This window comes from Bos indicus x Bos taurus, chromosome 10 (assembly GCF_003369695.1).
Source record: "Bos indicus x Bos taurus breed Angus x Brahman F1 hybrid chromosome 10, Bos_hybrid_MaternalHap_v2.0, whole genome shotgun sequence".
Classification (NCBI taxonomy): Eukaryota; Metazoa; Chordata; class Mammalia; order Artiodactyla; family Bovidae; genus Bos; species Bos indicus x Bos taurus.
In genome coordinates, this window is record NC_040085.1 from 10,355,112 (window position 1) to 10,380,108 (window position 24,997).

Genomic DNA, 24,997 nt, shown 5'->3' on the forward strand with positions numbered 1-24,997 from the left:
TTCCATTTCAGCTCTGAGACACCCCACTTCCACCCACCATCCACCAGCCAGAGTCAGTCATGTGACGAAGGTGAACATCAGTGAGAACTAGAAATATACATGGCTTAATCTAGTGGGAAACGCTGCAAGGTCATATGACAAAGGGCAAGGACATATGATTCCAAGATTGGGAGGGTATAGTAAAAAGTTGGGACCTGCCACACTTGGAAACCCTACATGAACCTGGTGTGAGCTCTGAGAAGCTCCGAGTAAACCAGCCTGTCTAGCTCTGTAAATACAGGGTCCTGCAAACTTCTTTGAGCACAGACTCCTCCTTCTCCATTTTACAGGAGTAATGCTTTGTCACGGACTCATGGAGACAATTCATCTTCAGAAGTTCAAGGGAGGGTAAGGCAATGGACTTGACTGAGTCCAGAAGAACAGATTCAGCAGTCAATGAGGTGTTCCCCACGGCAGAGCAAAATTGAGAAGTTTTCATATGAGTTAAAGTCCTTTTCCTTAAGGGGTTCTTTCTCGTGAGAATCTCATCAAATCCTCCATTTCCCCATGGACCAGAAGAACCCAGCATGATATCTGTGTGTCGAAAGAACACAACTGTCTTGGAGTCTGTTCTTCACTAGCCCAAGAGCTTATCCGAAGTGCCTCAAAAGCATTCCCAGGCAGCCTCCAAGGCCTGGGGCATCTCCTGCCAGCTCGGCTTCCTGCAAACATGCGTGGATTGGAAACGGACAGATAGAGGTGAGTGGGACAGGTTTCCTACCAGAGTCTGATCATCTCAGGCCTGCCACTAGAGGTTCTCCTGGAATGCAGATGTGCGCCCAGTCTCTCTTCCTGTGAGGGGTGTAGGCATCTAAGCTAGGCACAAGCTGAGGAGCGGACGTGTGGTCCCCCAGCATGGATGCTTCAACTCTGACTCGTGCTGTTGAACAGAGAACACCCAGCGGGGCATCTCACACCTACTCCGGGAGGCACCCAGAGCAATAGAGTGAGGCCTCAGACACACGGTGGGGGCCGGGGTGGGGGGGGGGGGGCTCTCCCTTACTCTGAGAGACAAGGGTGAGGAGGACACGCTCTCCCTGAGCCCTGCCTGTCTCTCTCTGCTGCGAGGCACCGTGGCCCTGCCCAGGGAGGGCCGGGCCCTCTGTGGGACGGTGACTTATTTGACATACTTAATTAGCCTATTTCCATGTAACATGTTTTAACGGAGGCCATTACAGCCTAATAAAAGGAAACAATAGTACCATAAATCCCAAGATCAATAGAAGGGAAAGTAGCGAGGCTGGAAGCGGCTTCCTCTGAAAGACCCAGAGGGACTTCAAAAATGAAATTCCCCTTCAAACTGAAGGACAAGCAGACTGAATGTTTGCTGGCTCACTCACTGACTTGGCAAATATTTAGAGGGCCCAGACCATGGGCTGGGAGAACGACAAAAGGCTTGGGCTAGTAGGGGAGAAAGACAGAAGAATGGGACTGTCACAATTCAGCATGGCCGACGTTATGAACAGGAGCTAGAGGGAGAGACTTCCCAGAGGCAGAATATTTCAATGGATTTTGAAGGATGAACAGGAGTTTTCTGGCTGAAGATGGCAGAAGGGCCAGACAATGCTAAGAGAAGGAGGAAGGCTCAGGGTCAGGAGAGGGGTGTGGTGAGTTTGGGGACCAAGAAGTGAGAGAGGAGCAGAGAGTGTAGATGTGGGGAAGGGAAGGAGATGTGGCTGGAGAGGTGTATGGAGGCTAGGTAGGGATGAGGAAGAGCCTTAAGTACCAAGCTCAGTGTTGGATTCTTTTGAAATCCAGAGAAGCTGCAGGAGATTGGAAAGCACAGTAATAAGACACAAGTTCGGCAGAGAAGACTCTGTCCTGGTTCCTTTGGGACCCCAGGAGGCTGTCCTGGTACCCTGTCGCTTTGCAGGAGTCATGTGTCCTGGTCTCCCAAGCAAACTTGGTAGGGAAACCGTAGCTGCTTCTGCCTGTAGCTGAGCAGAAGTTGGTCTCAGCACAGTGGTGAGCACTGAAGAGCTCACAGGATTGAAGGCAGGACTAGAGGCAGGACTGGAGGAAGACAGCAGAGGAGGGACCGATTCATTCACCTAGAATGAAGCCACTTGATTGGGAGATGTTTGCAAAGGTGTTTTGAGGGACACATGAGATATTAACACTGCAGGTGGCTCAAGGAGACGCTGCCACTCTCTCTGAGATACCATGCCAGTGTGGAGTGCATGCCTGTCCTGGTTAGCCTAGAGGTGGAAGCCTTATATTGCAAGGTCAAGGCCACCAGTTCAGGCCACTTCCCTATGAAAGGTGATCAGAAATCTCACAAGTCCATGAGTTGTGTGCAAGAAGAAAGTGGATTATTAGCTCAGCTTTGCCATCAGCCAGTGACTTCACTGCAGATGACTCACTCCATCCGAACTGGATTTTTTTTTTATGGTAAATGGATTTTCCTCAGAAACCCCTATACCCAAGCATCTGATCTGTTTCCAAGTGCAGCTGATTTGGCCACCACAAATGTGTATCCTTTCCCTTGGTTGAGGCCACTGTCATATCTCACTTGGGAACTCTCAGAGTCCCTGACCTGTCAGTCCTTCCAGTCCTGTCTTCTTGTTCTCTAGGCTCTGCATCTAGTGTGTGAAGAGCTGGACAGTAGCCATTTAGGCTTTGGAAGCCGTACGAATCTATATTGCATATTCTTCTCTGGTGGAAACAACACAAATATCTATCAACTGATGCTGCTGCTGCTGCTAAGTCGCTTCAGTTGTGTCCGACTCTGTGCGACCCCATGGACTGTAGCCCACCAGCCTCCTCCATCCATGGGATTTTCCAGGCAAGAGTACTGGAGTGGGGTGCCATTGCCTTCTCCAATCAATTGATGAGTGGATCAACAAAATATGGTATATCCATTCAATAGAATATTATTTAGCCACAAAAAGCAATGAGATCCTGATTCATGCTGTGACATGGTAGAACCTTGAAAACATTGTGGTTAGTGAAAGAAGCCAGACATAAAAGGCCAGATATTATAGATTCCATTTACATGAAATCCCCAGAGCAGGCAAAGCCATAGAGACAGAAAGTAGGGCTGGAGGTGAGTGGGGGAATGAGGTGTGTTAGCTTATTCAAAAGGAAGAGGATTTCTTTTTGAAGAGATGAAAATGTTCTAAAATTTATAGCGGTCATGGTTGGACAACTCTGTGAGTATGCTAAAAGACATCGAATTGCATACTTGAAATGAGTGAATTATACATCAAGTATGTGAATTATATCTCAATCAAGTTGTAGTAAAAAACTATCATAAAGAAAAAAAAGTTTACAGGCCATTAAAAAAAAAAAAGCTGTGGATTAGATCTGATCCATGGGCAGGGGTGTATTGATCTGTGAGCTTTATGGTGCTACCAACATAAATGGTCTGAAAATTCAGAACTGGTTTTGTTCCTCCCCTTCCAGGAACTCTTCTATGGCTCCCCATCACCCACCGGGTAAAGAACAAATTCTCTGGCTCTCACTCATGGCCTCCACACTCTGTTCCCAGAGAGATAAAAGTGTGGCTTTCCATCCCTCTCACACTATAACCACATAGATGAGTTTTCATACCCACTGAAACTAACCTTTGACTTGGTTTCTGCTGTTCCCTTTGCCTTCAGTAATTTGGAAAGTTCTTATTCATCTCTCAGACTCTCACCCAGGTATCCCTCCGTTCCGTGGATCTTTCCCCAGTCTCCCTGGGAGAATGGATTGCTACTGTGGGGTGTACTGTCTTATATTATACATATTTGATTAAATATGTGCTTCCCTTCATAAGACTGTGAGCTCCTTGGCAGCGTTGAAACAGGAGCCATGACTTTTCTTCTTGGCCCAACCAGTGCTCAGCACAAGTGCCTGGCATGCAATTGACATTCAGTTAACTGCTTTTTTGAACTGAAGCCCTTTAAGAAGCAGGCTAGCTCAACACTATGAGAGAAATGTAGCAAAATCATACTGCAGAAAAGGCTCCTAGAGGCTCTCCTGTAGCCTAAGTCCTCAATTTTTCATGATAAAACCAAGGCCCAGAGAAGGGCAGTTACTGGCCTAGGGCCACACAGCAACTAGAATCTGAGTCTTCACCCCACCTTGGGCCTCTAGTGAACACATCTTTGTGTCTTTCTACGATCCCTTCCAACGTTCGTACTGAGGAAATTGGGGTGGTTTGCCACAATCAGGTTTTCTCGCCATCTCCTTGGCTAAGCTGAGCCAAACCTCCCATGGCCAGCAGCCCACTTCTCTCTTCCCTCTCACTTCAGCCACTCCCAAGCTCCCAAGAAGGGTCAGCCACCTCCGGAGTGGCCCAGGGAGTTGGCTAGCACCTCCTGGCGGCATCACTGGCTGTCAGAACAGAGAGCAGGGCCCAGCCTCTGATACAGCTGGAGCTGGAGCTTGGACCCCGGCTTGGATTTGGATCCCACAGTTTGATTTATTGCATCAGGTACTTGTTCTGCACGTTTTTCCAATGCCCGGGGATGCCCCAGGCCAACTGCTGTTTTCTCTTTCTTTCTGTGTGTGTGTGTGTGTCTGAGAGACAGACAGAAAAAGATGGGTGTATTTCTGAGCCATATGCAAGATTAAGGTCCTTCCAGGCAGCTAAAGAATGCAAGATTCCAGAATTTCACTAAGGCTTATTCCTCCCACACAGGTGCACATATGGCCAACTTCGGCCTCCATAGTTGGCCGCTGGGCCCCTACTGTGTGCCAGGCACTCAGCTCTTTTCGGCCTCATGATAGCTCCAGGCAGTAGCAGGGATTGCTCTTGTGTTAAAGAGAAGGCTTGGAGAGATTACACAGTGTGCTTAAGGCTCCTGGTTAACAATGATGGCCCTGGACCTAGATTCTAGCCTTTGTTTCTACCACACTAACACTCACACTCTCTCCTTTAGGAATGGCCGCCTTCGCCTGTGCACTGGGCTTCAGTGATAATAAACACGTGGTCCCCATCTTCCTAAAGCTTCATTCATATCTGTCTGGTGCCATGTGACTGTCAGTCTTGTGGACAGCTTTACTAAAACTGAGCAAATGCCAAGCTTGTTTCTTGGCCCACTTTTATGTTCCCTATTTATTCTCTGACTTTTGAGCTTAGAGATCAGCTGTCTCAATGTCTCTCATTTAGCAGAGGAAGAAATCAAGGAGCTGGAGGTCAAGCAACATCTCAAGATCAGCTAGCCAGTTGATGACTGAGCTGGGATGGGAGTCCTTATCTCAGCTCAAGCTCTTTCTGTCCTCCTGATTTGCTTTCTTGTGACAGGCTCTCTTCCTCCATGGAAACTTATTGGACCATATCCAATCCTATCTCCTTGGCTGTGGGAAGTTCTATGTGTTAAGTCGCTTCAGTCGTGTTCAACTCTTTGTGACCTATGGACTGTAGCTCAGCAGGCTCCTCAGTCTATGGCGTTTCCAGGCAAGAATACTGGAGTGGGTTGACACCCTCTTCTTCAGGGGATGTTCCCAACCCAGGGATTGAATCCACATCTTCTGTGCCTCCTGCATTGCAGGCAGGTTCTTTACCACTACACCACCTGGGAAGCCCTTCATTCCCCTTTGACTATGAGAGTGGTCTTCCTCATCTCAGGCTGTGTTTATATGTTTGTGATGCTCTCATGTCCCCATGGGTGGAGATCACACGCCAGATCAGTAACCAGGAAATGCAGATTCTGTTCCTGGTTTCCAAGCTGCTGGCTTTCAGAAACCTCGAGTTCTTGCCCGTGTCTTCCCTGGCATGGACGTAAGGACAGATTTGGAAGGGGCCTTAGACTCGCTCTGTCCAGACTTCCTCATCTTACAAACAGGACTTTTCTGGTAGATGTAATGAACGCAAGCATATACAGAGATCAGAGTCCTATCTTAGACTAGAAATGGCTGCCTCTGCTGCAGGCTGTGGTTGCAGTTTTGAGGAATTATTTGCTTCATCCTGTGTGTCCCACACGGAAGAATGAGAACTGCCAGTGAATCTCATGAACAGGGAGGCAGATGGCAGCTCAGAGGAGGAAGCACATCCCAATGCCTAATGTTTTCTGAATTGTGAGATTATCGGAGACCGGTAGTGAGCTCCCTGTGGCAGGAGATGGTCAAGCAGAGGTTATGTAAGCCCCTTAAGGGAATGTGGAGCTGGGATCACATTGAAGGGGGCTCAGTGGCTTCAGTGCCTGACCCAAAGGGCCCATGACTCCCCGGGACCCAAGACTCCTGCCTTTCTATCTGGGAGAGTGGAGGAACGGGAAGGGGCAGGGCTTCCATGATAGAAAAACCCTTCTGCCTAAGGAGGTCTCACTGTTGGCTGACAACCCATGATTTTGTGGGATGTTTTCTGAAATGTAGGTCTGGGCCTTCTAATTTAATTTTCACTCCCAAGGGGGTGTCTAATTACATGAAAGGCCATCACACTTAAGAGGATGTTCCAGAACCTCCTTCTGGGGAAATGAGCCCAGGAAATGGTCGAGGAGTGTCCCAGACACTCAGCTGGAACTGATGGGGAAGATGAAAGCACAGGAAAGTCTGTTGTCCAATTCTGGGCAGACGCCTGGACATCTCCAAGGACCAGAGTCTATGGATCTCAGTCTTCAGGGGTTTGTGCAGGGTGGGGTCCACAGAAGTCTCTTCCAGTGGGAGAAGCAGATCTGATTGCCTCTCTCAGCCCTTCCTCTCACTAGCTGTTTCCCTGTGTAAGTCACATGGCATCTGCATGGGTGTTTGTGTCAGCATCATGCGAGGATGGCTCCCCTCCCTCTCGGGCTGTGAGCACCGCCCCAAAGCAGGTGGATGATGTTCCTAACACAAAGCTGGGGGAGGAAGTGGTTTGAATCCCACATCTTGATTTACTGAGTGGGGTAGTCAGTCTTCGAAGTTTCTTCCTCAGCTCGGGGCCAGCCCAGACCGAATGTGGTTTCCTCTCGGTGTGTATGCACGTGTGCAGGCAAGTGTGCGGGCAAGTGTGCGTGTGTCAGAGCGACTCGCCTTTCATGGACCTGGGGTTCATGGCCACCTGAGGAGCCCAGGACTCCCTCTCAGACCTGCCCAACATGCCAAGACGTTTTGGGACCCAGATAGACACTCATAGACCTGGGCAAGTACCTGGTGAGTGTTAATATGGTGTGCCTCTTGTAAGGGTGGGGATGGGGGTGGGCGGGGGGGCTTAAGCCTGGGAAAAATCATATAGTGATGTGGGTCATAGAACATAAAACAAAATTCAGTGAGCAATAGAGTTCCCTTCATTCTGATTTTGTCTCCTACGGATTCTGTTTGTTTTAATTTTTAATTGGAGGATAATTGCTTTACAGTATTGTGTTAGCTTCTGCTGTACCTCAACATGAAACAGCCACGGGCGTACATATGTCCCCTCCCTCCCACCGCCCTCCAGGTTTGAGCTCCCTGAGTCATACAGCAAATTCCACTGGCTATTTTATATATGGTAATGCATTTGTCTCAATGTTACTCTTTCAATTCATTCCTCCCTCTCTTTCCCCCATTTGTCCCACAGGTTCATAAATCTTCGATGCCTGGCCTTACCTCTATGTTAGAATATGGTATAAGTTTGGATTTAGTTTAACACCAAATCAGCTAGTTAGTTACTCTCTTTAACTCTATGTCTCTCAGAGAGCACTTTCACTTCCAGACCATCTACCCCCAGAAAGCTTTGAGAAGCCCCTGAGAGCCACAGCTCCAAAAGGATTATTCTTCAGAAGTGGGGAGGCTTGAGATCTAGCTGTGGTTCTCTCTGCAACCTGCCATTAACAACCCTCTTGAACTTGCTGGGTCTCAGTTTCCCACTTCTGCTTGGAGAACAGCCGTGCCTACCTCATCCTACCTCATGGGTTGGTATGAGGCTCAAGGGGATGGAAGGGTTGTGAAATGCAATGTCAACCCATTCCAACTGATTCTTACATGAATAAATTCCATGATGACTTGGGTGCAGAGTCTGTGCAATTGTCATAGTAGGCTCTGGGACCCAAAGGTAGCAGGACCTACCCTCTGCCACCATGAGCTCACAGGCTATTCTTATTTCTAGAAGCGGACTTCAAGACTGTGAGCCTTTTGTGCCCACATGGCATAGTGTCTGCTTGCCTGTGAATTTTTGGTAAGGGAGTTCTTAACATGCTTGTCCCTTTCCCTACCCCACACAATCGCTCTGCAGGAGAGAAGGAGGGGGCCAGCTAACACCCTCTGTCCAGATGGCAGTTGGAGTCAATGAAGCTCAGAGGAGTGAGTGATTCACCAGGACCGAGTAGCAAGACGGCAGCTGATGGGAGATCAGGGCTCCTGCCTGCCCTTTTTAAAAAATCATATCAAGATTTAATGTACATATACTCTTTTTTTAAAAAAATACCTATGTTCCTAACATGTGGGACATACAGTATAAAGATTTCATACTGGATAAATGATGCTCATTAAGCCAAAAGAGAGAAAAAGGAGGACTTTGCCTTGCTTCAGCTACATTATTTGAAATACAAATATGCAGATTTTGTTACTGGGAAAAATCTGAACTGTTTCTTTATCAGGAACTTCAACTGAATCTAGAATTTTCCACACCTTAATTATAAAGAAAGCACAACAATAACAAAACTCAGAAAAACTGGACTAAAACTTCCTTAGCTCCTGAGACAGGACTGTTTCACATCGTGTCAAGAGAGACGACGTCCAGCAGGAGATTGAATGGCTGTGTCTCACTTTCACAGGTCACCCACTTGCCAAGTTGTGATACTATAAAAGAGTGACTGGGAGGTGACCAAACTGTGGAGACTCAGAGGGTGTGTGCAGCAGGAGCGTCATACATGCAGATCGCAGAGCTCATCGCTTTTCCAGGAATGAGTTGCAAGGCAGAAAGACCAGGGATGCTCAGAGCTTGAGTGCCCCGGGCAGTTGCTGTGTCCCTGGCATGACTGGGCTGCCACTGGAATCTCATCACCTTCCAGGACTCAGGAGGAAGTAGGGAGGACATCTTGGGTGGGATGGCAGGGGCAGCGGGGCCTTCCAAGCCTCTGTGGACAAAGCCTGGAGGGGCCAGCACTAGGGAGGACCTCTGTGTGGTCTTAGGCCTGTGCAAGGCCCTGCCCTTGCATAGGAAGAGATGATCCTCATTCCTGGCTTTCTCCAAAGACTGTCTCCTTGAGTTCTTCCACAGCGGTCATCAACTGGAGACCTGGGGGCCTTGTGTGGGCTGCAGACAGGTTTTATTTGATTGAATTGTTTTCAATAACTGCAATAGCAGTCAGCATTGAAACACTGATTTCAAATCAAAACTCTGGGCCTTTTCTGAGAACGTGGGCCATCTGGCCACCCAGGAGCCCAGCCCTGTGTGGCCACTATTGCTGGGGCCAGTTGACTCCCTGCTGCCCTTTAGCACATGTCCCTGGGTTCCCACCCAGCCAGCCTCCCTCATTTTCATCACCTGCCTGGCATGGGTCCTGGGACCCATCCCCAAGTCTGTATTTTATTGATGGTGAAGCCGGAGACCTGCCTTAAAAGATGTAGAAACAGAAACTCTGAGAGTCCTCCCCATCCCAGCCCTTTTGAGCAGCTTCAGGTTTCTGTGGGCCAGAGACAGCTGGGCCAACAGAAGAGGAGGTGATGGTGGCCCTCACTCCACCTCCACCGTGGATGTGCCCCCTCCCCACCCCCAACAACCATTGCATTTTCCAGATTAAAGATTCCAGGCAGGCTGGGACTTATTTCCCACTCAGTGTCTGGGACGTATTTTCTCCTTCAAGTCATTACAGGTTCGAGATCTCCAGCAACCCCGGGTCTTGAAGGCGGGGCTGTCTTTTCTGACAGCCCCGGGGTGCTCAGACACCAAGCTTCCTCTGTTCCCTTTCCATTCGCCCCGCTCTAGCCTTTGGTCTGGGTGCAGCCTGTCAGCATTAAGTAAGCACTTCTTGTGGTTCGCTTATAACAATTCTTCAGATCTTGGGAGCCGGGCTGTGGGGCTCTGCATATGTATAGATCTCATTTTCACACAACAGGCTGCTTAGCATATGGGGACCCAGACCAGCCTCCAACATTTAGCTCTGAGTTAAGACGTGGGGAACTAGGTGGCTTTTAACCAGCCCATATTGCTGCCAGTGCTCAACCTTAGGGAATTTTCACAGGGAAAAGGAAAAAAAAAAAAAGACACAAAAAACCAACAACAACAACACACACCACACACACATATAAAATCAACAAAACCACAGTTTTCCTTGCTCCCCCAAACCAGATGGCAGATGGTATGGAACCAATAAAACACAGATTCAAGCGTTTGTTTATTTAAGTTTGAAAGTAATATGGCTTTGTGGTCCCTTGCAAGGAAACACCAACCTTCCAACCAAAGAAATGACGGATTACAGTCCAACCTCAGGGTGGCAGTTGGAGGAGAGATTTCTGGGGAGGCAATGGAAGGAGGGGCCAGGGACAACTCATGGCAGGACCCCAAGCCTCATGGCCCATTTGCCTTGTTGGGTGAAGGTCTAGGAAGTCTTCCTGAGCCCCGAGATGCTTGGTTTTTCTGGTTGGTCTTTGGTTGAGATTCAGTCCAAAAGGCAGCTAGCCATATGAGGAATGTTTCTGCGTCATTTCTGAAACAGCTGTGGGAGATGTCATTCTGGGCCACCAATGCAGAAGTCCATGAGAAAAAGGCCCGAGTTCTTCAGTGAAGGCTCTCATTCTTGATGCTTTGGGTTTGTTATATCAGTGGAGGGGAGCTTTGTGAGGCAATGTGGTTCCCCTTTCACTTTGGCTTCCAAGAGACCCAGAGCTCAATTACATGCTCAGTTGAAATAACCGCATTCATTATTAGAAATAACATCTACATTCATTGAAGATACTTTTGGTTATGAGTGGCAGAAATCCAACCTCAACTACTTTAAATAAAAAGATAATTTATCAGGTCAAGTAAGTTGAGATGACTTCAGAGAGGGCTGGATTCAGGAGCTGGATTCAAGGATCCCTTTCAGATAGGCTTCTTCCACAAGGCAGCCCCAAACTATCCCAAACTTATATTCTATGAGCTTAGCAACCCCAGAAGAAAGAGAATCTTTCCCACCACCTCTGGCAGCAAAGTCCTATTGGAGATTCTGATTGGTCCTGCTTGGTGTGTATGCCCATTTTTGAACCATTTACAGTGGCCAGAGGCTTGAGGTACTCTGATTGGTCAAATCTGGACCAAATGACACTCCCATAGGTGGGAAAAGGAGCCCCACCCTAAGGAGATGTGGGGAACAGCTATGCAAGCAGATGTCTACTTCAGCCTGGGATTCCCACATAGCTTTCTTTCCCTCTCCCCTAACTCATTGTATGTCACTCTTTTAATGGTGTTAGTAAATGTATGTTCTACGTGGTTAGTAGTCCTAAGAGTTATTGAAAGGGGAATGAATGAATGAACAAGTAAAAGACTGAGCATACTCTAAGCTGTAGAGTTCCTTGGCAAACTTGAATTGCCATTCACTGAGAAAGCCAGAGCCAGAGGGAGCTGTGGAGCTCAGACTGTTTATACCACTTGGCCTGCAGATGAGATCACAGAGACCCAGACAGAGGCTGCTTTGCCCAAAGCCTACTAGCAAACCATCTGCAAAGTCTGGAACCCAGAACCTGACTTCAGGCCCAGGGCTCTACCTGTTCCCTGTCTGACTGTGTGACTCTCATTTTTCTAAGCCTCTCTCTCACTCTCCCCAGGCCTAGCCCCGTTTTCACTCTCCAAGCCCTTGTTCTGAAGTCTTGCTATGAGTTGGCTGGCAAAAATTTCCTGCCAATGCATTGACTGATTAGAGTGAAACTGAATTTCCCCCAGATTACTTGGGACTTCCAGATCCCAAAGCATGTGTCTTTAAGAGCCATCTATCAGTTTGTTAACCACTGAGTAGCAGAGTAGATCAAAGGTAGTAACTTAAAACAACACAAACATTTATTATCTCACAGTTTTCATGGATCAGGAGACCAGGAATAGCTTAGCTGGGTCTTCTGTGTCAGATCCCACAGGTTCACAGTCAAGGTCTTGGCTGGATTGCATTCTCATTGGGAGGCTCAGCTGGGATGGATCCAATTCTAAGCTCACTCAGGTTGTGGCTGAATTCATTCCTTGAGGCTGTATGACCAAGGACCTTGCTTTTTGCTGGCTGGGAGCTGGAGGCTGTCCTAGAGCTGCCCACCTTCTGTTCCTCGCTATGTGTCTTCCAAAACATGGCTGCTGCCTTCATCAAGCAGGCAAGGAGGATCTCTCATTCTAGGATGTCAGCACAGAGTTTTCTATAAAGCAACATCGTCGTGAAATTGGCAGCCCTTTACTCATGCTGGATAATGTAACCAAATCAAGGGGGGAACACCACGTCACCTTTATCCTGGCCTGTTGGTTCGCAGCAAGTCACGAGTTCTGCCAGGGATAGGGGTTATTAGGGTGATATTAAGGACTTCCTTCACAATTTCTCACACCTGGGTGAATTATCCAGCATGTACCTGTCTCTATGTAACAGGAAGCCCCTGTTCCATGACGGGCAGCATGCTGGTCTCTGTAAACAGCCAAGTGGGGATGATGAGCCTAAGAGCACAAATGGCCTTATAATAAGGTAAATGCCCAAGGCTGTGTGTTTGAAGGATCCGGGAGTCACAGAGATTTAGAATACCTCCTTTGTCTGGGAGGGCAGGGCAGGGGGCTCAGATGGGCTTTCCAAAGGAGTTGATACGGGCACTGCTTTGATGTATGTCTAGGAAATTGACAGGAAGAAGAAACAGTTGGCAGAAAAGGCCAAGACATCGAGGCAGAGGGCAAGGGGCATTTCGGGAGCTACAAGTAATCTGGTAGGACTGAAGGAAACACACTGGGGTATTGAGGGCGAGGCCGAATCACTAAGGGACTTAGAAGACAGCTTTAGAAGTGTGTCTTCCTTCTGCGGTCCATGGAGAGCCACCATGAGGCCACTAGAGGGGGGCTGGGGGCAGTGGCATGATGAGCTTGGGGCTGCAGGGAGAGCAGGAGCCCGAGTAGAGAAGGGGCTGTGAACGGGAGACAAGCCTGGCTTGTCTCTACTAAAAAGGCGCCCCCTGCTCCCTGCCCTCCCCCACAAAAGCTCTGGGAAAGGCAAACCTTCTTCGAGCCATTTCAGGCAGGCAGGCTGTCAGAATGATGAGTTCTGCAACCTAGAAGCTGAACGAAAGAAGAAAAAAGTCCCAACAAGCCCCATTTCAGTGCCCTTGACCTTGCAGTAGAGCTCTAAGTGCAAAATCTGTCATCTATTAATCTGTTAGAAGTTGACAAAAGGGACTTTGATCAGAGGTTGTTTTTTCCCCCCTTCTTAAGTTTCCTGATGACACATAATAGCCCATTTCAGCCCGGGGCCGGAAGCACGGCCATCATTCTTTTGCTCACTTCAACCCCAGCAGCCTCCCCGCCCTGTGGCTTTTTCCCCGCCTCTATATTAATTGGCCTGTAAGTGGTTACATGTGTTTCTTTTTATGTGTCAGTTGGAGTCTGTTATTTGAACTTCACAGCTATTTGGGAACGCCGGAGTGATGCTCCGGGCCCCAGTCTGTGCCAAGTCACACTCGCTCCCACCTCCAATCTTTGTCTTCTATCCCTGAGGCCTGGGGGCCTGGGAGCCTTCCATCCTCACCCCCACTCCCACCCCATCTCACTCCTCCGAGTTAGGTCCCCTACTTTGCAGTCCAGCTCTTGGAACCGTGGAAGTTCACAGGCAGGAGAAACCTTCAGAGCCGCGCACTGTAGCTTCTGGTTTTAAAGGAGTTGAAGACTGGGTGGGATGGGGAGAGGGGCAGAGGATGTTTTTTAATGAAAATAACATTTGATGAGACTCTATTATGTACAAGTTTCTTATGTATTCTCTCATTTCATTTTCAGAATAACTCAGGGGGATCACATGGCCATTTTTTTCATATGGGGAAACTGAGTCTCTGGGAATCCAAGGAGAGAGGACTCTAGAGACGACTTGCCCTGGACTGTATCCTGCCTCTGACACCAGCTGTGTGGTCTTTGGCCAGTGGGTTCTCTTCTCGGTGTCTCAGGTCAACATCAACAATGAGTCTAGTAATAGTACTTACTTCCAAGGGTTGTTGTGAGGATTAAATAGATTTCATGTTTTTAAGGGTTTACAACCACACCTAGTAGACAAAAAGCACCTAATAAATGCCAGCAGCTGTTGCTGCAGTTCTGTGAGGCAGGGTAGCACAGTGGTTTAGAACACTGATTCCGGAGTGAGACGTCCTTGGTTTGAATCTCAGCTACCCCAGCTCACTGTGAACTTGAGTGAGCTGCTTATTTTCTTAGTGGCTGCTCCCCCATCTACAAGTGAGGGTATTCCTAATGGTTGGGGTTCCCTCAATGAAGTGGTTAGTTCCCATGTGATTACCTTGTAGTGAATTTCACCAACTGATAAGCCCTATTCAACCCCACAAGAGGTTTTCATCTGATCTTTAGTGACCTAAATACATTTTTTGGACTTCAAAAAAATATTTAATATCAGAGAGATTAGAAGATACTCCATATCCAAAGCCAAAATCAGAATGTAAAAAGAAACAGTGGAAGATCAAACCAAACAGACCTCTTGAAAATGAAAATTAAAAGACGAGAAAAAAAAAAAAAGTTTTAAATAACACAATATTTTGAACATGAGGTTAACAGTGAGAAAGTAAAGCAAAAGAATAAATAGACTGAAAATAGGAAAGAGAATAAAATTGCAGGATCCATCCAGGATAGTAAGGATCCAAATAGTAGGAGTCCCCAAAAGAGAAAAAAAAAAAAAAAAAAAAAAGGATAAAACACAAAGGAGGCCGTATTCAAGGAAATAATACAAAAATAAAATTCCCAGAACTGAAATCATGGGTCTCCTTGTCTGAATCCTCCTCATGCTCAATACCCACATCAAAGCATATTATTGTGAAATTTTAGAAAACCAGGGCTAAAGGGAATATTGAAAACTTTCAGAAAGGAAAAAATGAAAACTAAACCAATATACGTATAAAGGATCAGGATATGGGATGACATTGGATTTCTCAACAACTGTCTTTGAAGATGATTTACACCCTAGGATTCTATACCCAGCCAAACTATTAATCAAGTGTGGGCTTTCCAGTAGAAGCACTGAAAACCAGAAGCAAAAAAGCAGTGTCTTCAAAATTTTGAAACGTGATTTGCAATGCAGAATCCATACTCAACCACACCACGCTCCAGCAGAGGCTGTTAAGACATTGCTAAAAATGCAAATTCCCCCCAAATTTGCCATCCATTTCCCTGTCTCACAATGCTACTGGAGGGGGTGTTTTGCTAAAATGAAGGAGTCCACTGAGAAAGAGGCAGATGTGGGTCCCATGAAATAGGTGATCCAATGGCAGAGCAAGAGAAGGGATTCCTAAGATGATGTGGAGAGATGCCAGGATTGCCACTGTGGCCCAGACACAGGGCTCCATCTCTTCCCCTCACCTTAGTGTGACTGGTGCTGTGCATCCTGACAGCTGACTGACCCTCATTCAAGGCCCATCTGGCTTCCCCAGGTACCCCTCTCCTCCACTGCAGCTCCTGGGCCAGCCTCCTCCCTTTCCCCACCTCCGGGCCATTGAGACTTGGAGCCCTCTGTGCCCCACAGGATGGAGGAAGACTCTGGTTCTGCCATCTGTGATCTCAGTTTGAATGCTCCACCCCAGTTGTCTCATCTCCTAAACATAATAATAGCACCAATGCCACAAGATCACTGTGAGGATGAAATGAGTGAATGTTTGCCCTGAGGATGAAATGAGTGAATGTTTGCCCAGCACTTAGAATGGCATTTAACCTGTAGTCACACATTATTGGTACTTGATAAATAGAACACATTATGTAGTGACGTGAAGGTAAGCTTCTAGCAGGTTGGAAACACATCAGTACAAACTTCAATCACAGCCGAGGTGAATTCACCAACTCCCTCTTCTCCTATAAACCCAGACACTCCCAAACATATTATTCCATAGGCATCTCAACTTGTGATGCTAATACAAGTCTGACCACATCAGTTCCTGCTGAACATGCTTTAGTGGCTCCTCATTGCTCTGAGGAAGGAGTTGGAGTCCTCTCCCGAGTCAGCTGGGCTTGCTCTCCTGTCCTCTCCAGCATCACCTCGATCCAACCCTCCCTTCCTGCCCATCCTCCACGCCAATGACTTCCTCCATTCAGCCCTTCAGGAACTGTGTCCTCTTGTGTCTGGACCTTCAACCATGCTGCTCCTTCTGCCCAGACTTCTCTTCCTGCCACCATGCTTCCTTCCCTTAGCCAGTTTCTACTTGCTCCTTGAATCTCAGCTGGGTCATCATTTCTGCAGAGAAGCCTTACCTGGACCCAAAGGTGACCAGTGACACATTCTTATGGCCCCGGATAGGTTCAGTTCTTGCACTCAGCATGACCTCTGCAATTGTTTTTGTCATTCACTCATTCAACATATGCTTATGAAGTGCTTACTTATATGCCGGGCACTGTTCCCGGCCTTGATGATACAGCAAGAGGCGAATAGACAGAAACCCCTGCCTTTGGTGGGGCGAGTGTGTTATCTAGTGATTATTGGATGTCTTCACCTTACTAACCATCAGCTCCATGGTTAATGCATACCTGTCAAAAAACAGGCTTTAAATAAATATTTGCTGATAAAGAAGCCACAGGAACAATGCCTCCTTCCCCTAGAGAGTGAAGACGGGACTGGGGCCACCACCCTCCTCCTATTAAGCCTGTAAAGCCTCCTAGTAGGCAGGAAGGAAGCGGAGGTGCTGACAAGCCGTTTCTCAAACAGTTTAGCGAGAGGATAAAAGAAGAAATGAGAAGCCCCACCCAGATGGAAGGTCACTGCGGTTTCCTAGGCCACGTCCCTCCCCCAGCTTCCCCTCTTCACCCGCTGTTCATCTGGTCTTGCTGGTGGCCAGGCCAGCCTTCCAGATGAGCTGGGGCTGAAGGGGTAGCCTGCTGAGGCGGGTGGGGGGCTGGGGAGACGTTGGTGAATGGGTAACTGTGACTAATCCGGAGAAACAGTTTTGGCCCAGCGGTTCACCCCAGGCTTGTTTGTGTCTAATTTCCTGGGGGCAAATGGGCCCCTTATTTTCACTTTGAGGTTTAGGGTTTCCCCTAGAGTTGGTGGAGGAGGCGGGTCTGTGGAGACAGTCCAGGATGTTTTGCATAAGTGCGGAAAGTCTTGGAGTTGGAAGTTAAAGATGAGGTCGAAGTGAAGGGGTGAAGGTGAGCCAGATAGGGGGCACTCAGCTGAGCCTTCCTCTGAGGAGCTTGGCGTAAGCCTCGTGCTCCCAATTGTTTCTTCCCAGGTCATTCTGCAATAGAAATTTAACAGTAACACCAAAGGAGGCAGCAGGATTTGGCTTCCCCCCCTACCCCGCCACAGGAAAGTTGAGGAGGAGAATAAGAATTAGGATGCACAGAGCCTTAAATAGGCTCCTTCTTTTGTACCCAGGCCAGGCATGGAGTGTGGCATAGAGTGTGCCTTTCACAAATGCTTTATCGGTGAGCTAGGGGAACTGGGCATCTCAAAGCACGTCTCCCAGGTTTTGTGCCCACCCAGCTCTCCCACTTCTGCCCTGTAAACGGTGGACTTTGCTCCTTCAGGTGTCCACTCTGTGCTGGGTTCCAGCACTACAGACATAAAGGAGATCATCTCTGTGCCTTTGTCTTTGAGAAAGTCCCTTCATGTCCCTGACCCTCTTTTTACCTAGATGTAAGTTTCCTCTGCCCATCTCAGAGGGTCATGAGGCTCACACGGGGCAGTGCTCTGCCCATGACAAAGGGCTGCAGCATGTGTGGTTAAACAGCAGAACCTTCTTAAACAATTAACCACTTTGTCAGATTGCTGGAGGCTCTCCATGCCCCTCAGCAAGCCCTGTGCCCCTACCCAGAACACACCAAACCCTTGAAGCTAGAAGGTTCTCTCTGATTTTCCCAGGCACATCTGTTCCCATCAGTGGATTTGTGTGTGCTTATCAGCTGTTATTTGTGTTTGTTCTCTACCTGTTCCTATCACTTTAATTAAACAGCTCAATTATTATTCTATAATGAAATATGAGTGCGTAAAAGTAGAGTTTGTTTCTTCATAAGCTAAGTTGAGTGCTTGAAAAAGAATCAATGCATGTGATAGCTCAACAACTTTCTGGTGAATTAGTTGTAAGTGATACAACTTCAAAGGTTAGAGGGGGGAGAAAACCCTGTAAAACTGAATTTTTTGACATTCAGTTTTATGTTCTCACTCCACTTGAAGCGAAAGAGACTATAAAACGTCAATGATACCTTGTGGGTGTGGTTTACTTGGGAAAGATAACAAAGGGTTTAAATCAGAGAACCCAAAGGATTCCCTACTTTCTAGGGCTGTTTAGGCCAAGTGACCCTCATCAAGCCAGCTTTCATCAAATTCAAAACAGCTTGTCCTGTACATTTAATGACTCTCCATGAGCTGAAAGGGGAGAGTGTCGGGGCTGACTCAAGCCACGTCATTAGCTGCTCAGAGCTGAGAGAGGCTTCATGGTCATTGGGCCCAGGTTCTTCCTGCAGTGGGCATGTCCACCACAGCCTCACTGCCAAGTGGCTATCCGTGCTCTCTATGAACGTTCTCAGGGACTCACCACCACTTAGACCAGAGCCTGGCTCATTTTAAATTGTATTCTGGTAAGCATGTTTGATGGAGAAGGCAATGGCAACCCACTCCAGTACTCTCGCCTGGAAAATCCCATGGAAGGAGGAGCCTGGTAGGCTGCAGTCCATGGGACACGACTGAGCGACTTCACTTTCACTTTCCACTTTCATGCATTGGAGAAGGAAATGGCAACCCACTCCAGTGTTTTTGCCTGGAGAATCCCAGGGACGGGGTGCCTGGTGGGCTTCTGTCTATGGGGTCACACAGAGTCGGACACGACTGAGGTGACTTAGCAGCAGCAGCAAGCATGCTTGACATCTTTTTATCTCTTCTTTTGGCACTTCTTGAAGAGCTCTCCTTTGCCTACAAGTGAAAAAGCTCCTTTATTCCCATCTAGGTAGCAGCAGCAGTTAAGAAAGCAGGTCCAGAAAGCAGCTAACACTCTAGTATGAATTAGTGTCAGAAAATCTCCAGGAATTGTTTTCCCACCAGAAGCAGGGTCTTCTTATCCCTTCTGATTATTCTTTATTCTTGCCTTGGGTCTTTCTACCTCTCCAACCCCTGTTTCTGAAAGACTGACCCTTTGTGCCATTTCTGCAGATTTCTGGCAAGATTCTGCCTGACTCCTGTTTCAAGTATATAGGGGAAAATACTGTACTCTGGATCAAGACAGAGTCTAATCCTGAGGGCCCTTTCTACCTCTGAGAGCTTAGACTATGTACTCAACCTTTTCTGAAAGCTGTGGTTTTCTCATTTGTATAATGGGAAGTAAAATAGCTTATTATGATGGTTCTCTTATTTAACAGTTTTTTCTAGTACTTACACTATGCCATGCACTCTGCTGCTAGGCGCTGGGAATACAGGACTGGGGGAACCAGAGATCTACTGGAACAGCTATAGGAATGAAGTTTTGCCGGGTGATTGATGGGCTGAGATAGGAGTTGGAAAACATTTTCTGTGTAGGGCCAGATAGTAAATATTTTAGGCTTTACTCTGCCTTTTAGCACAAAAGCCAAGCAGCATAAACAATACATAAACAAGTGGAGGTGGATACATTCCAACGAAATTTCACAGAAACTGGCCGTGGGCCAACTTTGACCTGCAGGCAGTAGTTTGCCTACTTCTGGGCTAAAAAGTCAATGCCTTTGGATGGGAGGCCAGTTTCAGATCACTCCAAAGACAGCGCCTTCCAACTTGTCTGCTTGTGGATTCAACTTTGAATGTAGGGAGTTCTTCTGGAGGGCCTCCAAAGACCTTTCTTTCCTTCCACAAAAGTTTTCTGTCTTTTGCTTCTATGGAGCTGGGTGGATTAGATCACAAGCTGGCTTAATTAGTTTTGCAACATGCTTCCCTAACAGGGAAGTGTGAATTCAATAGGATTCAGTAGTCCCTTTCAAGAGATTCAACAGGCATGCCAGAGGCAACCACCCCTGTGCTTCTGGACTGGGAGGGCAAAGGCCCTTCTCTCTATACTTCAGTTTATCTCTCTGAAAGTGAGAGTTGGACTAGTGGTCTCCCAAACTTGAACACTCACTGAAGGATGCACAGTGCTTATTAAAATACAGATTCCGAGCGCCCTACTTTGGCTCCACTGTCTCAAATTCCAGAGATGGCTTGGGGCTCTGGGCTGCTCTCATGTGTCTCAGTCGACTGTTGAGGGGACACCCTGAGGAGCAGAGAACTTGGTCTCTGGTAGCTCTGACATTCAGTGGATGTCAACAGAGTCGAGGGAGGCTGTTTGTCTTCTCTGGGCTGAGCTGGGCTGTGGTGGGACAGAGAATGGCGGTGGTGAGGATCGTTATCTTGTCTGCAAGGACGTGGCAGGATGTGGTTGACCTGAACTTCCTGAGAATGGGGGAACCAGAGAACACAGGGAGAGATTCACACCCCGGCAGGAGGCTCAGCCCACAGGCCTCGAGTGTGCTCAGCAGGCATTGGGAAATGAGACCTTGGCCCTCTCTCCTGTGTCTGATCTTGGCAGATCATCCCGCCTCTCAGAGCCTCAGTCCTCTCATGTGTAAAATGGGGTGGCGAAGGGTCCTTGCAAGGACACCCTGAGGAACAGTAACATTTATAAAACCTCTCTCTCAATTAGAGGTAGAAAATTCTCTCAGTGAAATGAGTGTCCCCCTGAAATTAATCAAAGCCAAGGTGAGGAGCCTGCTTCAGGGGCTGAGTTTTCCTGTTTGACTGTAGAATGGGATGCTGATGCACTTAGGCTCCTCTACCCGCTTCCTCAGGACTCCTGAAGGCTGGATGAGATTAAGAGATTATTCCAGGATACTGCACTGGAAGTATCCTGGTGCAGTCTGGGACTGTGGCAAAAATGTTCATGACCTTCCTTTTTAGGCAGGGATGTGTCTGACTAAAAATGTCTTTGCTTTCCATTTGTTCTGTTTTAGACAGAGGGACTAAAACGACAGGATCTCTGAAAGGCATCCTTGTCAAAATACAACCTGCTTCCCTTCATTTATTTCCCTCCGAGTTTATCGGTGGATTGAGAACGTCACTGGATGCCAACTGTGTGGCTAGTCTTGTACTAGGTATAGGAAGAGAGGGGTCTCTAACTATGAGAGACTCACCATCCAGTTTGGAAGATAACACATGTGAAATAGCACTTGCATGATAATCCTGATGATGCTGGAAACGATGGGCAGAATGAAGATGATGATGGTGCTGATCATCCCTCCACATGTGAGCCGTGGTGCAGTCACAAAGCATACTTACTTCCATCATCTTATTTCATATTCAAAACTCTCCCAAAAAATCCATCTTCAGGGATGAACAAACTGAAGTAATAACTTCTCTGAGATCAGATAAGAAGGAGGTAGCTGAGTTGGATTCTACTTTCTGTCTTTTGGCTCCAAGAGTGCCATTGTTCCCAAGATATCCTGACTTTCTTCAAGTTGTAACATAACATTGCAAAATGCACGTCATTAGATGAAACTTGAGTAACTGCTACAGGGGACATGAATATGACAAGAGCTCAGAGAGCAAGTAGGTCATGAGGTGGTGGGACTCTAGTGATCAGAAGAGGCTTAGAAGAGAAAGGGACAGTTCAGTGGGACCCAGGAGGATGCCCAGTATTTGGATAAGTGAGCAGTAGAGATGGGAGATGGGGTGGCATTCTTAGCAAGAGGAAATGTGTAGGCAAGAAAAGAAAGAAGAAAGTTCAAGGTGTGTCAAGAAACAACAGACCCTCATCTGACCAGAAGGGGGGCACATGCAATAAATCTGCTGGAGTAGAGAAGCTAGGGATGGTTTCTTCCAAAGTCCTGGAGCGTTTCCCTTCATTTTGCCGTAGATGAGAGGCCCACTCATTGTCTCTCTGACATCACTGTCCCCTTCAACCCCAAGTCCATTTGTAATCAAATCAAGGAGTATTCAAATCAAAGGACTGTCTGCAGTTTTAGTCTAAAGACAAAGCCTGCCACTTCCGACTTTTTTCTTTTAAAGATGTCAGAGTGCTGCTGAAACAGGAACAGGATTGAGGCAACAGTAGCTCTGACTCACAAAGAGCACATCAATGGAGCGGCAGTGATAAGGGGCTGGCAGTCATTGTGTGTGTGAGCAGAGTTCTGACACTCTGAGGCCTGGAGGCCCCTCTGGGCAGCCTCGTTGTGGAAAGAAGCCTGTGGCTTTCAGAAACAGGATGACTCACCACATAGGCAGGGTTTGGGGGACAGAGATAGAGTCTTGGTCTGCTGGGAGTGTCAGCCAGGAGCCCAGGCCTAGGGCTCTGGGTCGCTGCACATTTCAGGTCTCCAGCGAGCTGGGATTCATCTGTTCCTCCAAGTATTCAAGCATCCATGCATCAGTGATGCATCTGTCCGTCCATCCAACAAACACTATGAGCACACACTTTGTGCAGGCCCTGTGCTAGGTGCAAAGTGATATAGTGGTGACCAAGATACACACAGTTCCTACCTTTCTGAGGCTTACAGTATAGTGAGGGAGAGAAGAAACAGTTACGTGGGTAAATGAATCATTACTGTGACGAATGCTAGGAAGGGAAACACAGAGTGTACTGAGAGGGCGCGTCATAGGAGAGCTGACCTGTTCTGGGGAAGCCAGTCAATGAAAGCAGGGGCAGATGCTGGAAGATAGGTTAGACTAATACTGTACAAACAGCCTGTTAGTATCAGCTCTCCCACCATTAGGGACCTTAAGAGTGTAGAACTCACTCTCGCTTTTTCAAACTTTCTTTCTCCCCTTCCTCTTCCCTCCCTCTCCCTGCCCGCCCCACCCCCCCTACACACACACACACACACACACACACACACACACACACACAAAGAACCGATGATCAGTTGATGGAACAGTCATATACTTTTGATTCTAATAGACTTGGGTTCAAATCCCATATTCTCAACTTCCTATCTCTGTGGTTTTGAATAAATTGCTTGCTTTCTGATCCCCAGTGTCTTCCACTATAAAGTAGGGAAAATAATGGCCTTCAAGAGCTAGTTTAGAGTACATAGGTTGAAGGAATTTCCATCAACTTTCTAGCCTAGAGTAGACCCTCAGCAAGTAAGCTTAGTCAGATTTTTAATCTGCTGTCACCTTTGTGTGTGCGTGTGTGCTAAGTCACTTCAGTCGTGTCCGATTCCTTGCGACCCTATAGACTGTAGCCTGCCAGGCTCCTCTGTCCATGGGATTCTCCAGGCAAGAATACTGGAGTGGGTTGCCATGTCCTCCTCCAGGGGATCTTCCTGACTCAGGGATTAAACCTGCGTCTCCTGCAGCAATTGTATGCAAATCTCACAGTAGGTTTTTCCTCCAGAGATGGTCAGAGCTCCAGTCCTTTTGTCTGAACTGGCTGGTGGAGTTCTAGAACATACCTATCTTTGAAGAAAGTCTGAATTTGATGATCTCTGAAGTTCCCTGTTGCCCCAGGCTTTTAAAATTCTAGAAAGCCTTCATAAAAAAGCAAAACCCCAGGCCAGGAGCAATACACCCAGGTTCTAGTCCTGATTCTGCCACTGATAGCCATGGTATCTCTCTTGCCTATGTGAGTTCTCAGTTTCCCCATCTGTCCAATGATGGTGTTGGACTCAAAAATCCTTCCTAGTTGACAGTCTAAGATTTTGTGATTCTCCAGGAGGCAAGGTCCTGGCAGATCCAATCATGGCATCAGTAGAGTTTTACTTCCCCCCTTGTCCTTCCCCAACCGTGCTCTTTCTACTGTCTGGCTCCAGGTGCCAGAGCTCTCACCTGCCCAGGTTCCTCCAGAAGGGTAAGGAGCAGGACCAGCCAATATCTCAGTCAATATCGGCCAATATTACAACACTGTGATCCATGGGCATTAATGTGCTTTCCTTCCCGTGAGGAATGTGTCTTTGGAGAGATGAACATGGGGAGGGTAATGCTTGCCTCTATTAAGTCCATCAGTAATAGGGAACACCAGGGCTTGAGATGGGGAAACGTATGGCTTCCTTTCATATCACACCCAAGAGGGGCTACTTATTCTATGCAGAGGAAGGGTACCAATACTTAGGCTAGGCAGAGACAAGAGACCTGGGAGTCCGAGACGGCAGAGCTCTAAGATGTATCCTGCCTTGTGGAACTTTTCCCAGTGGAGAGGAGCAGCATCAGCTGAGGTTGAGGCCTCTCCAGGAACCAGCGGTGTGGACCACGTCTAGCTGCATCTTCTCCTAGACGCCCGTCAGCATGAGTCAGTTTCCTTAATATTATATCTAAGTCTATTCAAATTTTCTATTTCCTTGTTATTCAGTCTTGGTAGATCATATCAATTTTGTTGATCATTTTGAAGAACCAACTTTTGATTTTATTAATTTTATCTATTGTTTTTCTCTTCTCTATGTTGTCTCTGCTCTAGTCTTCATTATTTCTTTTCTTCTGCTAGCTTTGGGTTTAGTTCTTCTTTTTCTAGCTCCTTTAGTTGTAAAGTTAGGATATTGATATCTTTTTTGTTTTCAATGTAAGTGTTTGTAGTTATAAATTTCTTCCCTAACACTCCTTTTGCTATGTCCCACAAGTTTTGGCATGCTGTATTTTTAAAATTTAATTTGCCTCTAAATAGTTTCTAATTTTCCCTTGTGATTTTTCCTTTGATCCATTTGTTGTTTAGGAGGACATCATTTAATTTCCGCAAACTTGTGGATTTTCCAGTTTTCCTTCTGTTATTTATTTTTAACTTCACCTCATTTTAAAGATATTTTGTGTAATGTCTATATTTCTGTCTATTGAGAAATCTGTGGCCTAACATATGATCTGTCCTGGAGAATGTCCTATGTGCACTTGAGAAGAATATGTATTCTATTGTTGGCTAAAGCACATGTAAGATCTGGTGGGTGTATTATGTTGTTCAAGTTCTGTTCCCTTACTTTTCTTCTGTCTGGTAGTTTTACCCATTCTTGAGAGTGAACTATTGATTGCTCCAA